Source organism: Podarcis vaucheri, assembly GCF_965113315.1.
Source record: "Podarcis vaucheri genome assembly, chromosome: 8".
Classification (NCBI taxonomy): Eukaryota; Metazoa; Chordata; class Lepidosauria; order Squamata; family Lacertidae; genus Podarcis; species Podarcis vaucheri.
The window spans coordinates 43,909,372-43,925,393 of NC_138766.1; the positions used below are offsets into that span (position 1 = coordinate 43,909,372).

General features: G+C 41.3%; 1 protein-coding gene across 1 annotated transcript in view; it reads right to left on the reverse strand.

Annotated features, from left to right (window-relative positions):
- LDLRAD4 (low density lipoprotein receptor class A domain containing 4) overlaps window positions 1-7,436 on the reverse strand; it is a 263,298-nt gene extending 255,862 nt beyond the window's left edge. The window contains exon 1 of the mRNA XM_082235210.1: window positions 7,157-7,436. The gene's annotated coding sequence lies outside the window, so the exon portion shown is untranslated. The remainder of the gene's footprint in view (window positions 1-7,156) is intronic.
- Window positions 7,437-16,022: the final 8,586 nt, after the last annotated feature.

Genomic DNA, 16,022 nt, shown 5'->3' on the forward strand with positions numbered 1-16,022 from the left:
AACTATATAAACGAGAGGCAAAAACAGAAAGACACAAAATGTTGTGTATGCAACACTCAATCTAATTGGAAAGACTTCCATCTATCTTAAGTGCAAAAGTATAGTAATTAAAAATTAATCGTAGACAGAGATATGCAACTTACACTCACAAACTCCCTTTTCTGAAATTCTTTTGTGTTTATGCAGATTTGTGCCAGACATTCTGCATCCTCATTAAGTGGTATCTGGCAACCTGCCCAAGTTTTAGTGGGTTCTGGGAATGCCAATATATTAACCAGAGTACTTTTCACATAACCTTTGGAGTTTTTTCCTTCTAGAAAAGTCAACCATTTGGCACAGCGTAACCATACTTCATCTAAAAAAGCTCTCCGTTGCCAATCAACACAGAAATTACCCTTCAGTTCTTCATCCTTTCCAAACCTGTAAGAACAACAAGTTCAGCAAAAGATTTACTCAAGTTGTACTTTCAAATGGGGGACAACATGTCATGTTGCATAGGTTTTGCAAAAGAAAAGGAATGAGACATAAGTACTGGCATATACTCAAAAGGGATGGTTTTCATTTTCTTATATATGTGCTGGCAGATATATTACAATATAAGATGCATCTTTTAAAAATTAGACAATTTTACTACTGACATCAGTTTCTTCTATGGATTACCCATGACACCCACCCTGCCATTCACACATCTCCCCACCCAACACAGGTAATTGAGCAGATGGTGAATGATGCCATCTCAAGCAACTATTTTAGCTGTAGAACCAGGTTGCCCTACTACGTCTAGTTCAGTTAGAAACTTCAAATACTCCTACAAGAATTTTAAGCAATTTAACAATGCCTGTTAAGCAACACTCCAAACCATTTCCCTCTGAAAAGAAGAATTTGGACCAGATCCATAGGTATCTCCAGCACTTGGCATGATTAAGCTCTACCACCTCCTCAAGTAATCAAAATACTAAAAGCCTTACAGCAGGGCTGGACCTAGGTGTCATATACAACCCTTCAGGCATCTCTAGCTGGCCCCCCAGGCCTCTCAGCAAGACATACATCCTCCATGGGCCAAACTTCACTGACCCTGCTCCACAACTCCCTCCAGTTCTCCTCACCAGCTAGATGAGTCCTTGAACTGCAATACTGCCTTGTGCTTGCCTGGATGAAGGGATGGAGATGATTGCAAGCTGGATGTTAGGCTACTGTACTAAAGCAGCAGTCACATCCATTGCCTTAGCCACTGCTCCTTGCAAAGTACTCACTAGGGGATGGGACCTGTAGGCTGAAAAATGTACCCCACTCCTGCATTACAGGGACAATGTATGATACATATGGATTATTTAGGATGGGTCTCTGGACCGTAATAAAGATTGATTGATTGATTGATTGATTGACTGATAATTTATGAAATAGAGGTAAAATATAAAGTACACCTGTGGCAATCAAAGGCTGCTAAGCAATAGAATCAAAACTTTTATTCAGCTGTACGCAACTACAGCTATCTTCATAGCACAGTGGAGACCCAAAAGAAAATGGTATGTGAAGCAGTGGCACCATTTGTAAGAGATATCATAAACAATAAGGCAAGTACTGCACAGGCACAATCCTTTCTTTATTAAATTCTTTTTAAAAATTGTAAATAAACATGATAACATCTTCTCTTCGGCTTTAGTGCAATTAAATCAATGGCATTAATGCTTTAGATGAACTCATACATCCCAAGCATCTCTTAACAAAATATTCATGCAGCTGGATTTATAATGCAGACGCAACTACCAACTTCTGCGGAAAGCCTAGAAAATGGCATCCATCATTGCCTTGATTAATTGTTAGGGGACATTTCAGAACTAGGGAACAAGGATGGTATCAGAGGTAAGATGGCCTGTACACATTATCTCCTCTTCCTTCTATTGTGAAATCTGACCTTCTTATCCTTTCCCTCTTTTTCAGTGAATGTGTGAAACACAAGATGTTGGATGTGCCATCTGTTGATAATGTTCCTTTTTTTATTAATAATAGCACAAAATGTTGCAAGCCAATTCCACATGTATCATACAAACATTACATTTAACAAGCACGAATACAGATACATAAATATGTATAAAATAGTTTAACTATGTTTTAGTATCACCCTAATTATTCCCTCTTACTTGAGTGCACAAAACCTACAAGGATCTTGAATTCAGGAACAGAGGATTATGTTCTTTCTTGTGTTGTTTATTTCGAACAAGAAAAAGGTGCATCTATGTTAGAAATCTGTTACCTGGTCAATCTCCAAGGCAAACAGGCTATTCTTAGAAACAGCAATTATTTGGGGGAAAGGAGGGGAAATGCATATAAGAACTTTTAGACAAGACAGGTTGGATTCTTAACAGCGGATGCACCAGTGCACTGGCATCAGATCATTTAATAAACAGCTGATGTTGGCTGGGTGCCACAGGCAAATTCAACAGTTATATAGACCAAGCCTGGAATAATTGCCTGAAAACCTTTCAAAATGTGTTGTCTCCCTTGTGGATAATAACACACACGAATGATGCTACTCCCAAACCATAGGCCTTTCAAGCTATAGTACTCACCCACCAAGAAGCAAATGCTATAGAAGAGGTTATGCGTTATGTCAAGTGCAAATATTCCCATTGAATTATTTTCCTTAATCTTGAATTAACACTAAAATAAAAACAATGTTAAGAAATCCTAACTGAGAACAAGAACCCACCAACAGCATACGAATGGTTTTATATACTTCTACATATGGTGCACAGTTCCAATAATAATTACACAGAAGTCGGAATGTAGATTTTAAAGAACCAGGACACACAAAAATCAGGTAGGAAAAAAATGATAAAGCACAGACACACCTCAAGTACCTCCAAGCACCGCACTCAAAAGTTTAACTTTTCCAGGAATGCTAGAAATCAGTCTGGAGAGAGAATATTAGAAAACCATTACTGTAATATGCCTTGGTAGTGAAAACACACAGCAACTGGATAAGCTGCTATGATGACTCAAAAAAGCCATCGAGAAAACTAGCCTATCCTAGACATAAAGATGACAGCTCCTTTGAAAGTCATCAAGTGGTTGGTTTGGATGGGATCAAAAGTCCACATCTGCCTTAGAGATGGAAGCAGCTAGAATGGACATCTGCAAGAAAACTAAGCCTCATGAGACAGAGAAGCTAAGGGGCAAAGTTTCCAAAGGCAAAGCAGAAAAACAAAAAGAAGACGAAAGAGAAATGGAACTCTGATAGAAAAAACTTACAATAGAGTTTGTCCTCTCAGGAATAACTAATGACAGAGAGCCCCTGTCACAATGCTGGCCCTAAAACTCTAAGGGTGAACAAGATCCAGAAGGCAGTGGGAAGGTGTCTGCATTCCACATATTGGCTTGAACTGACAAGCAGATCTGCTGTAGAGAGTTAAGGCAAGTGCTGGGCTGGGGTCGGGATGCTCTGGGCATGTTCCCTCAGCAGGGCAAGAGAGCAGCAGGGCAGCAGGGCAGCTGTGGCAGCACGCACACTAGCCTTCACATTGCTTCATCTCATGCTCTTTAAAGTTTTGGTAGCTCAGTTTTCACAGAGGCACAAATCCTGACCCTGCGGAGAAAGGGCAGGAGAGCTGAACACAGAGCCAGGCTAGGCCACCTCCCTCAGGAAAGAAACAAACCTGCCAACTAAATACACAATGCGGGTAAAGGACGTCAACAGCTAAAAGGAAAGTTAGAAAGGTAAAGGGACCCCTGACCGTTAGGTCCAGTTGAGGACGAGTCTGGGATTGAGGCACTCATCTCGCTTTATTGGCGGAGGGAGCCAGCGTACAGCTTCCGGGTCATGTGGCCAGCATGACTAAGCCACTTCTGGTGAACCAGAGCAGCGCACGAAAACGTCGTTTACCTTCCCGCCAGAGCGGTACCTATTTATCTACTTGAACTTCATGCTTTCGAACTGCTAGGTTGGCAGGAGCTGGGACCAAGCAACGGGAGCTCACCCCATAAAGGGGATTTGAACCGCCAACTTTCTGATCAGCAAGCCCTAGGCTCTGTGGTTTAGACCACAGTGCCACCCACGTCCCCTAAAAGCAAAGTTATCCACAGTGTAAATCTAATCAATGCCAATGTTATTGCCCTTGGAGGTCTGCCCCCCCCCCACTTTATATTGAACTCTATATTATCAGAAGCATATAGCATATAGCACCTGATCAAAGACAGAGAGGGAAAGGGAAAAAGGAAATGCCTACAAATCCACTGACCTGGGAGTCACAACAGAATACACTGCGAAGCATAAAATATCCAGAGATATGTCTTCATATATACAAGCATATAGGATACGTTGCAGTTGAGATTTTGATACTACAGAATCTTGTGGCACACTCACAGTCAGTAACTCAATACTTTGTGCTGAAAACACCAGTACAGATATAGACGTGCAGAACATTTTGTCACTATTTCATCTGGCAACTAAGTAGGGACATTCACTAGTTTTAATATATGCTGTCTCCCATAATGTCCTGCCCAATAAACTGTCCACTGTATTTCAAGCAACAGGGTAACAGCAGTGTTTACACGCTTCCAAGTACCTGCAAAACAATTGTACCATCTGCAAACAAATATAATTAGCAACGGCGCTAACTGGAATATAAACCTTCTGTTAAATAGACAGGCTGCAATTCTATACCACTTGCCTTGAGAATAAATCCCACTGGGCTCACTTACTTCTGAGTAGACATGTATAGGATTGTACTGTGATAATCACTTTGAAATGTTACCCTAGCAATCAGAAATAGGAAAAAGTTGAAACCGTGCCCATTTAGAACCCTTCTCCCAAAAGCCTGTCTCTTCACTACATTAATCTATAGTTACAAGTAATCATATTCTTAGGGTTGCACTCAAAGCTACTACTATTCAAAATAAAAAAATGTTAGTGTTCTGTTAATTTCAATGGGTCTACTTTGAGTAGAATTTAGTTGACTGTAACCCTATAGATTGCAACCCTATGCACCTTACCTGGGAGTAAGTCCCATTTAATACAGTGGGACTTACCACTGAGTAAACATATGTAGACTGTCAGATACTTAAATGCAAAATTAGTTCTTTGACATTATCATTCTTATACTCATCTGCTTGGGTTGCCCATCTGCTCGGGTTGCTGCAGCCACTCTGGGCAGCTTCCAGCAGATATAAAAACTGCCTGAGATACTTTCTATGCCTTTATTTTTCAGGAAGCTTGCAATTAAATTATTAATTCATATTAACACACACTAAAAGCAAGCAAAGGTGATAGTACCCATTCTAAAGTACCGTAGTAACATTTCACAACACCTGAAGAACCTTTTCATACCACATTAAGGATGCAATCCTATACCCACTGACCTGTGACAAAGCTCCAGTTAAGCGATGTATGAGTTTGAGTAGACATGAATAGAACTGTACTGGAAATTGCTCAGTAAATAATTGCACCACAGGCACCACTAACTCCAAGGGACTTGTGGTCCCTCATCTCCCACCAGCCCCAGTAAGAACAGCCAATGGCAAAGGATGGTGTGAGTTAAAGTTCAACAACATACCATGTCCCCCGTCCCTGATTTACACACTGGAAGATGCACTCTGAAAAACTTTCAAGAATTAAAGGTCAAAAGTTGAAAGTAACACACAAGTTGAAAGTTGGCTTTGGTATTAACATAACCCCACACAACACTCCATTAAAATTATTCCACTGACATAGGAAATTCATCTACCTAGACACATAAAAATCTACACCAAAGAACAGAACTCACTTTCCCAGCTCATCCCATCAGCATATGCTCTACCAAAAGGAAACGCAAGGTAAGAACCCCCATAAAAGAAATACAGGGGAGAGCACAAGCCAATTCTGCAATTACTGACATTCCCTAAGTACAGACTTCTCAGTGGATGCTTATCGTCTGAGTCTCTCTTTTAAAAAGTTTCATGCATAATTCCTTTGATAGTTTACAGCAGGCAGCCACTTCTATAACAATCTCTTGGGACATCTCTGGACCACAGAACTATTTGATGCATCCAGATTTTTACTGTCTGACGTGCAAAATTAACCATTCCCAACAACAACAACATGCACAGTTTAAAAAATGTTTCCAAGAATTAGCTTTAAAACAATTCCTCAACCTGCCTCATCTCTCTATTGCGTTTTATAGATATTAAGTGGTCCCGCAATAAAAAGCTTTGCTTTGCAGTGACATGAGACGTTGCGGCACCAGCTTAAACTGTATCTAGATTTCCAAAGCAGCTCCTTCAAAACCACAGGCGCAAATCAGGAAATGCATATGAACCACTTTCCAGCTTTATCCTCAGCTGGGAAGATTCCCCAACAAAACAATGTACAGTACCTAGGTGAAACCTTAATGCACAGACAACCATCCAAAAAGCCCTGTCAGGGAAGACAAAAAGAATCACTTGATTTTAAAAGAAAGAAAGAAAGAAAGAAAGAAAGAAAGAAAGAAAGAAAGAAAGAAAGAAAGAAGAGTGATGCCAGGGTGGTTAACTACATGTCACAGCTTGTAACCAAACCCCTGGCTGACAAGGTAAGAGGAATACCAACGGATGGGAGGGAAGCCCTGATAGAATTTCGTTCCCAGTTTGCTACTTTCATTTCAGCTCCGGCAAGACAGATGCCTCCTTCCTCCTGGATGGATATTACGCCAATCCGGGAAAGGACCCACTGGAATGTGCAGTCCGGATATGGATGTGTGTGCGTGCGCGCGTGCCATATTAACAACCCCAACGTCTCGGCTGTGTGCGTGTGCGGGCAGTCCCCGTCTAACGTGTGTGCTTCTGTTCACATGAGGCGTGCGGTACATGCATCCAGCCAACACACTCGCCGCTCCTGCACGCACTTTGCCTGCGTGCCAAAGACACAAAGGAGAGGGAGGGAGAGCGCGAGAGAAGCGAAGCACCTTCTGTTCTGGGGCAACCCCCGAGAAGAGTGCCCGTGTCCCTTTAAGAGCCGCAGACCTTCAACTTGGGCCTCTCCTCACTTTGTCAGACACTTTCTGGCTGTCTAGGTGGTGCTGGAGGAACTCCTTCAAGCGCGGGGACTCCCCCTTTCCCTGCGCGCGCGCGCGCGGCGGCGGCGGCATCTCCGCTTGCCCAGCCAAGGACGGGAGAGCCCGGCAGGTTGTCCGCGCACACTCACCTTTCCTGCAAGCCCTACATCTCGCCCCTGAGGCGCCGGGAGGGGGGCTTTCCTTATGCAGAGCAGGAGAGGTCCTTTTTATCCTGCCCCCTCCCCGCTCTGTCTGTCTCCGGCAGGGCAGATCTGCGCGCTGAGGCTGCGTCTGCTTCCAACTCATTCCCAGTCTCTCCTCCTCCTCCTCCTCCTCCTTTCCCCTCCTTCTCCTCCTCCTCCCCCCTCCTCTGGCTGCTGCCTGTCTGCAGCTAGTCTGGCTCTTAGTGACAGCAGGCAAAGAACGGGGGAGACGGGGAAGGAAGGGAGACGGGGGCGTGCGGCCGGGCGCGAGCACGCGCCGGAGAGGGGGAGGGGAAGGAGAAGCTTCCTGCCCAGCCCCGAGCGCGGCGATTCACAGGCTATACTGACACCTGCCGGGCCGGATGTGTCAACGGCAGGCTAGGCAAAAAGTTGCATTAGCTGAAATCCCAAACTCAACGAGAAAATCGTTTCCTTCTCCCCCCACCCACCCACTTTAGTTTGCACCACCAGTTTCCCGTTTTCTTGATTTATCATAAATGGTGGTGGTTGTTATATTTATATGCCACCCATCTGACTGGGTTGCCCCCATGGGGAGCAGGGGGCAGCTTCCTCCCCCCCCAAAAAAAATATCAATAAAAATCTGAGGTTCTGCCCCCCTCCCCTAACAAAAGTCCTGGGTGGCTTCTAACAAAGTAAAACACCACCAGTGAAATATCCAACAATTAAAAAATTCCCAATACAGGTCTACCTTCAAATGTCATATAAGAGTCAATTGTTTATCTCCTTGACGCTTTCCACAAGGCAGGTGCCACTGCCAAGAAGGTCCTCTGTCCGGTTCCCTGTAACTTAGCTTCCTGCAACAAGGGAATCACCAGAAGGTCCAGGGCTGAAGGATGTGGGTGGATATACCCCCTTCAGGTTCTTGATCTTTACAGACTTCAAGCTTTTTTTATTTGGGGTTGTGTGTTTTTTGGCTTACTTATTGCCCACCCTTCACCCTAAAGCCCCAGGGCAGGTTACATCCTTAAGAGCAATACTGAGAACAATTAAAAACAACGTACAACCAGGAAAGCAAGGCAGGTCCTCAAAGCGTGCACCTCAAGTGTTGAAGTCCAGGGGGAAGAGGCGGCAGCTGTGCAATGAAGGCGCCAGGATGGAGTCCCAAGGCTTAGGCTTCACCATGCAGAAGGCCATCTCCCACTGAGCTGCCAAAGCCATCACCCAGAGTCCATAGAGAAGGAGGCAGTGTGTCAGATATTTGTGGCCTGAGCTATTTTGGACTTTCCAGCAAAATAGTTTACCTGAGCTATTTTGGAGAGCCAGTGTGGTGTAGTGGTTAGGAGTTGTAGACTTGTAATCTGGTGAACCGGGTTCGCGTCTCCGCTCCTCCACATGCAGCTGCTGGGTGACCTTGGGCCAGTCACACTTCTCTAAAGTCTCTCAGCCTCACTCACCTCACAGAGTGTTTCTTGTACAGGAGGAAAGGGAAAGGAGAATGTTAGTCACTTTGAGACTCCTTCAAGTAGTGATAAAGCGGAATATCAAATCCAAACTTTTCTTTCAGCACCAACATGAGCACCCTGAATCGGGCCTGGAAACGAACTGGCATTTCTATGCCTCTTTCTTTTCTGTCAAGGACAGTGCTGCGTTACTCACTGGGCAGGCTAAGCCAGCACTTCAGGCACTGGCGAAGCAGGGGCACACACAAAAAAATAGATTAAAAAAAATGATTTGACATTTGATATTTCAAAGAAAGCAACCAAGTAGTCATTGTGGGGAAAATAAGACCTTTGTTAGAGTCTCTCCATTTTTCTGTACTCTTTTGTATTACGGTACTTATCTCACCCAAACCAAGGGGTGTCCTCCTAACCTGGATCAATATAATGTGATCTTAATCGTGTGCTACAATAAATCTGTTTTATTTTAACATTTTATTTTCTGGTTTAGTATTCAGTACTTAGAGCCTCTATAGGTCTTAATCCTATATAGGAACCCAAGGTGGTTCTCCCCCCCCCCCCCGCCGCCGCCCCCATATTATGCTCACAACAACTCTCTGAGGTAGTCGAAACAAAATTTAAAAAATCCTTCCAGTAGCACCTCAGAGACCAACAAAGTTTGTTCTTGGGATGAGCATTCGTGTGCATGCACACTTCTTCAGATACACTGAAACAGAAGTCACCAGGCATATATAGTGGGAGGGTGGGGTGGGGTTTTTCTCAGAAGGGCGGTGGGAATGGGTGTGGTAAACTTGTTGACGACTGTTAACGACTGCAATTGGTCTTACAGGAAAAAGGAAGGGATGAGATGGCTAAAAATAGCTTTATCATGTATAATGAGATAAGAATCCAGTGTCTCTATTCAGACCAGATCTCTCCATGGTTTTAAGTTTGGTAATAAGTTGCAATTCAGCAACTTCTCTTTCCAGTCTATTTTTGAAATTCTTTTGTAATAAGACAGTTACTTTGAGATCTTGTATAGAATGTCCTGGGAGACTGAAGTGTTCTTCTACTGGTTTCTCGGTCTTGTGATTCCTGATATCAGATTTATGTCCATTTATCCTTTGGCGTAGGGTTTGGCCTACCTCTGAGGTAGGTTAGGCTGAGAGACAACGACTGGCTCAAGGCGAACTTTTTGGCTGAGTCATAATTTGAACTCTGTTCTCCAAAGTTCCTAGTCCAATACTCTACCATTACGCTACACTGGTGTGTCGGCATAATAGAGCTTGACAGAAAACACTAAGGTTCCCAAACAGCTTTTTAACAAACTGTAAGGGAATAGCCAGTAACAATCTCAAAAGGACTGAGTAGGTATATTTTGATTCACAAAAGTAATACTAGGGTGCCAAATAAAATAAAGAGAGTCCTGTTTAGCAGGTTAATGAGAAAATCTTTCACAAGGGTTAGCTTGAATTCTTTTTTCACCTGTCGGCCGTCTCCACATAGCAACAACATGCCACTTTCAGAAAATTCTGCCAAGGCTTCATTTACCACTAACTGAAACCCATATCCCTCTAAGAAGCATGTTCACATTCTGCATGCCAGAGTATGACTATGTGGTTATCATATAAATATTACCTCATAATTATGTATTTTCACTACATTAAAGTTTATTTTAATGTATGATGATTTAGATGAGAATATTCAGTGTACATTAGAACATAATTTGGAATATGACTTCTGCCACTTGTTTGTGTGTATGTTTATAATACAAGGGCGGGGAATCACTTTATACAGTTATAGAAACTACTGACCGCTACACACGTTTGCTCTACCATTCTCCCAAAGTGTACAGAATTGCACAATCCACTGTATGCAGCAAATCCCTATGACATAATTGCATTTGTAATTGCATATAATTTCTCAAGGTCTTTGGGGAGATGTAATTTTATTTTTATTTTTTGGTCCCTACTGCCATTTGATTTGACAGTTGGATATGATTTATGGGCTTTGTGGGGAGGGTTTATATATTACTTACTGAAATTTTAAAATGTTTGCTATACACCACCCTGGGATCCTTGGATGAAGGAAGGTTATAAAAAATTGAAATAAATAAATAAATATCTTCCAGTCCTTGAGACAGTTTCCTTTCAGGGCTTACATCAGATATTCTTAAAGTTACAGTACTCACTTGGGAAAAGGAAGAAACAGATCAACAAAGCCAGACAGGTTCCCAGGAGTCAACTATTACAGAAAAGAGAAAATAACAGAAGTCTACTCTTGTTACCTATATATGTAAACTAAGACCCCTCAGCACATCTTCAAGCATCCATAGCCCATCCTAGAAACCATACAAAATGACTACAAAATGTTGTGCAGTGTTGGATTTCTGGGTGATACCTATGACACCCCCTATATGAGTATCAGTTTGGGGGCCCCTACAACATTATTATTTATTATTATTTATTAAATTTGTATACAGCCCTATACCGAGGGTCTCATAGCGGTTCACAGGATAAAATCACGATATAAAAACACAGAACATGATCAAAATAAAAACAATAACAACCCAGTTGCTTTACAAATTAAATGCAAAATTTGCATATTCAAATATTAAGCGTATTTATAAAATGCAGGGTTCGTGCTACCAAGCCGTAGAAAACAACTACAAAACCTTGGCACCAGTTTGGAAGGGACTCCAAATTTCAAGGTTTGTAGTCAATGATTTCTATAGCTTCTCATTGTTTATCCCACCCAAACCATGCATTATCAATCAGTTTCAGAGGAGCCCTACAGGAGGAAAAAGGAGTCACGCTGGTGATTGTTTGAGGTAGGCTTAAAATATGCAGGCATGAAGGGAGCCACTTCAGAAAGGTGAGCTAATGGCTTGGTAGACTAAGAAAGTTTTCATCTTCTTCTTCATCATCATCATCCTCTTATACTTGACCAGCTTGGGCAGGGGGACCATGAACGCTGCAAGCCACTCCTGGAGTCTGGAGTCTTGCAGTACCGCCTTTCCTTATCATCTCCAACTGAGGGCACATTTGCCTTTGCTGAGACCATTGGCTTTCGTTTGTTGTCATTCACTGCAGTCAGCTTGAATTGGAGCATCCTAAAATTGCAAGCTGCATCTCCTGGCAATTTGGTTCTTCTGGCGCAACTTTATATTGCTGCCGAGTGCTCCATTTCAAAATGGTTACGGGGCTACTGAGAGAATTCAGATAATCCGGAAGTGTGGGTGGCTGAGTTATGTATAATTAGAGCTATACTGTTATACTCAAATAATAATAAAATATAGAAAAGGATGTTTGGCCACAATTCCCAATTTCAGTTCTAGGTGGCCTTCTCAGTTTCTTCCTCCTTTTTAAAAAAAAATACCCAGCATGAACTACATTACTACTCAATTGCCATTGCTTCTTTTACATTCATAACTGTGTCTGTTAAAATAAATGATTTTTTAAAATTTAAAAACTGCATTAGCAAGATTCCAGTTGCCCTTTGCTTTCATTTGCATGTGTGTGTGCATATACATATACATATATTTCTAGTTGTTGCACCATGAGAAATTATCTATCAATCCATCTATCTATCTATCTATCTATCTATCTATCTATCTATCTCATGATGCAACAACTAGAGCTGAAGTGCAAATCACTCCTTTAACTAAGACTTGTGAGAAAAGTAGAAGTTGGCTGGTACAACATAGATCACTACCATCCTTGCATACATCCTCATACACTTGTCACTGTGGCTGTCACCTGACAATAATACACTATTGAATACATACTGTAGGGAAGGTTCAATGTTTACCTTGAATTGTTAGCTCATGTCATTCCAAATATTTCCATTCCTGCCGTTCACTGCAAGTTCTCCATAACTAAGAATTAGTGCCCCAGTTTGTTTTTTCCTTCTCCCTCTCAGTCCCTTTTCCTTTTGTGTTGTGTCTCTTCAGTTGTGAGCCTGAGGGCAGAGACTGTCTCATTAATATTGGTATGCTGTTCTAGGACTCTTTTTTTGGCTGAAGAGCAGGATTAAAATGCCAATAATAATTCCTTTATAGATACAGAATCTGAGCATTATTGTCCCATTATACTGCTTTCATTAAATATATTTCAAGTCTCTAATAATTCTTTTCCTTGTTCGCCAGATAAACTAAATCAATTCAATTTCATTTATAGTTTTGGATACACAAGAGTATTATTTATACAAAATGATAATGTGGAGCTATATGAGAATCATTAATTCAGGGAATCAGGAAATACTCTGCTTTTAAAAATTAGATTTCACTATTGCCTTCAAATCAAAAAGAAAGAATTGATTTAAATGTAAACTAAGCAAAAGTATAATCTTTCCCACAAAACCTTCTTCCAAATCTTTTCAAACAGCAATAGAAAAATGTACAGTGTTTTAATAGCTCTTACGCATTGAAAGTGTAACATGTTTATTTAGTAATGTTGAAAGAATTTTGAAATAACAGACAGAGGGGGCACAGGGTTATTTATAATCCCTTTGCAATTCTGCGAGAATATATGAATATGCTTCTTTTTAAACAAAGGATCATAAATATATACCGGTAAATAAAATGAGCTATTTAATGGCTTCCCTCTTTCAATGATATGAAATTCACTAATGTAGGTTGGTTCTTTTACCATGTTCTCTTTTCTTTTCTTTTTTGCTGACATAATATTCTGGATTATAATGGTAATTATTGCTATTTAAAGTTTACTTATATTCCGACGTATTCTTGTAAACTGTGCAATTATGGTTTGGATGTAACAGGAAAAATGAAAAGAATAAAAAGCTATATATTTATTCTGTGAAATTGCACTCAGGGATAAGTTCCTTGTTTGTATTCACACCATCGAACATACATTCTAAACTACACAGTTCCTTTGCCAATTACACCCACACATCTGCAGACCTCCCCACTGATGCCAGTTTCTGCTTTAGTTAGTAATATATATTAGATGTGTTGGAGATTTCTTGTTAGAGCAGAATGCAACCAAAACATTTTTTAAAAACTATGATTACAAATAAAATGCTATCTAGTAGAAGAAGCAGGATATGAATGGTTTTAAAAAACAATAGGTAAAAATCCAGTACTGGGTTCAGATGTATAATATACATTTGGATCCTGATTGAGATTTCTAGCAGTTACAAAAACCTTCCATGTATTTCTGAATAATTTGCTGCTTTAAAACTTTCCTGGACCTCCCAACTACGAAGCAAGCAGGAACAAGGCAGAAATTTATTGCTGTTAAAATCACTACCACCACCCTCTCAAGAACTCTCAATACATATTACTTAATTATTCAAATAGAGGTTAACAAACAATCTAACTTTAGTTATCAGCAATGAAATTGGTCTATAAAAGGAAAGTCTTATTCATACACATGAAAGAAGGATGCTGAAGTTTATCGATCATCAATTATAGTCTCAACTACATAGGGTTCATTAAACCAAGAATGTATTCAGCCCTTCCAGCCATCAGTTATAGACTATAAAATGTAGCAATGTTTTTACAAACCATACTGAGGTATGTTTCTGGCTAGGTGAAGCACATAATGAATCTCTGTCAGGGAAACTAACATTTCATATAAAGCAAAAGCTTTCTTGGAAGAAGTGCTGATGAGTTCATAGATAAATTCCTCCTTTTTAAAAATAGAAGTTTTTAGTAACAGCAAACACAATACTTGCAGTACAAGCAAGCAAAACTTCACAGATGGCAAGTTGCTTGCCATCTCTCTCATAATTTAAGCATTTGGGGCCATCCAATGATGCTGAATGTTGGGAGATTCAGGACAGGCAAAAAAAATACACTTTTATACAGAGCATATTTAAACAAACAGCAGCATTCACACCCACCCAAAATAGTGATGACCATCAACTTGGATGTAGTTGGTCAAGGGAGCCATGGACTCAAAAAGGTTGAAAACCTCTGGAATAGACAAATGCATGGAGAAAGCTATCAACAGCTACAACCCACAATGATGATATTTTTCCTCCACTACTGGAGTCAGTATCCCCATGAATCCCAGTTGCTGGGGATCAGAAGTGAGCAGTGCTGCTTTCATTATACAACACCAACCAAAACACAATGGTGATTCAAAGTCCTCTAACACTAGTTGGTCTTCAAGCTGGTGGGTCAGATCCTACAACCAGGATGTAGTTCAATCTATTATGGGTCACAACAGCAGCACTACCACCATACGAATATACGGTAAAGAAAAAATAAGAAATGGGTCATGGGTCTGAGAAAGCTGAAGAAGAAGAAGAAGAAGAAGAAGAAGAAGAAGAAGAAGAAGAAGAAGAAGAGGAGTTTGGATTTGATATCCCGCTTTATCACTACCCTAAGGAGTCTCAAAGCGGCTAACATTCTCCTTTCCCTTCCTCCCCCACAACAAACACTCTGTAAGGTGAGTGGGGCTGAGAGAATTCAAAGAAGTGTGACTGGCCCAAGGTCACCCAGCAGCTGCATGTGGAGGAGCGGGGAATCAAACCCGGTTCACCAGATTCCAAGTCCACTGCTCTTAACCACTACACCACACTGGCTCCCACAACAAAGGCTTCTTCTTGATTCAGGTCCTACAAGAACTAAGGTCTGAAATTTGGCAAAAGATGCGCAAATTTGGTAGCCCAGGTGAACAACAAAACAACTATTTATTCAGGAAAAAAATGCAAGCATATTAAAAGCACACTATATCGTCTACTTACTGTTGTTCAAGTTCTGCATAGCAGGGATGGAAACATGTGGCTCTGCAGAGGTTGTGGGACTCCAGCTTCTATCAATTCCAGCCAGCATGGCCCATGGTCAGATATGATGAAAGTTGTGGTCTCACTGGTACTGGTTGGCTAGTTGGGGACTTGTAAGATGGAATGGTAGGTTTAGCTGCACAGATTTCATGTGTCCATTCCAGGAAACAGGAAAATCTGGGACTTCTATCTACCACTCTGCCTCTGCCAGCCATCCAATTCCATCTGTTGAAGCAGAAACTAACCACAGGACAGTGGTACCTCGGGTTATAGACGCTTCAGGTTATAGACGCTTCAGGTTGCAGACTCCACTAACCCAGAAATAGTACTTCGGGTTAAGATTTTTGCTTCAGGATGAGAACAGAAATCACGCGGCAGCAGCAGCGGGAGACCCCATTAGCTAAAGTGGTATCTCAGGTTAAGAACAGTTTCAGGTTAAGAACAGACCTCCAGAACGAATTAAGTTCTTAACCCGAGGTACCACGGTATAGGATACCCAAGCCATAGCAACATTGCCTAAATAACTAATCTGTCAAGGGTGTGGCCCTTAATATAAGGTTACCAGATGTCCCCGTTTCCTGAGGACAGTCCCCCGATTTACAAATCAGTCCCCATACAAAATCCATTGAAGTTGAAAAGTGTTCCCGGATTCATTGGAAAAA